The following is a 502-nucleotide window of genomic DNA, read 5'->3' as shown; positions in this document are numbered from 1 at the left end:
CTTCCGACTCACTCAAACCTTGGAGTTTCTGCCAATCTGCAAAATAATCATGCTGGAGAGTCTTATGATAGAGGCACCTGCTGCTAGGGAACCCGGATTAATATTACCAGCACATCTTGAGCAGGCTACAGCACAGCCAGCACATACTAATGATGCCTGGGCTGCGGAGTCAGCTGGTGGCCTCCAGACACCTCATTGTCAGGCGCCGCAGCTTCCCAGGACCAGCACCGGCGCTCCTTGCCAGAGCAAGTTCAGCCTCTCTCTTTTTTATTTATTTATTTATTCCAAAGTAGGTCACTCTGTGCCATCTGTTGACACTCGAAAGCCATATAAGTTTCCAGATTCCTTATGAATCTGCAGTTTAACATGGATTTTTAATGCCTTTTTGCTCTACCTAGCTGTCATGTGTAGTGAGATGACGAATCATGAGAGCTTATTCAATCAGGTGATGTTTTCAGTGACTGAGTGCAAGTCTTGGAGTTATTTACTAGAGGTGAGTACA

This window comes from Mesitornis unicolor, unplaced genomic scaffold (assembly GCF_000695765.1).
Source record: "Mesitornis unicolor isolate BGI_N332 unplaced genomic scaffold, ASM69576v1 scaffold50475, whole genome shotgun sequence".
NCBI classification, from domain to species: Eukaryota; Metazoa; Chordata; class Aves; order Mesitornithiformes; family Mesitornithidae; genus Mesitornis; species Mesitornis unicolor.
This window is presented reverse-complemented; position numbering follows the sequence as displayed.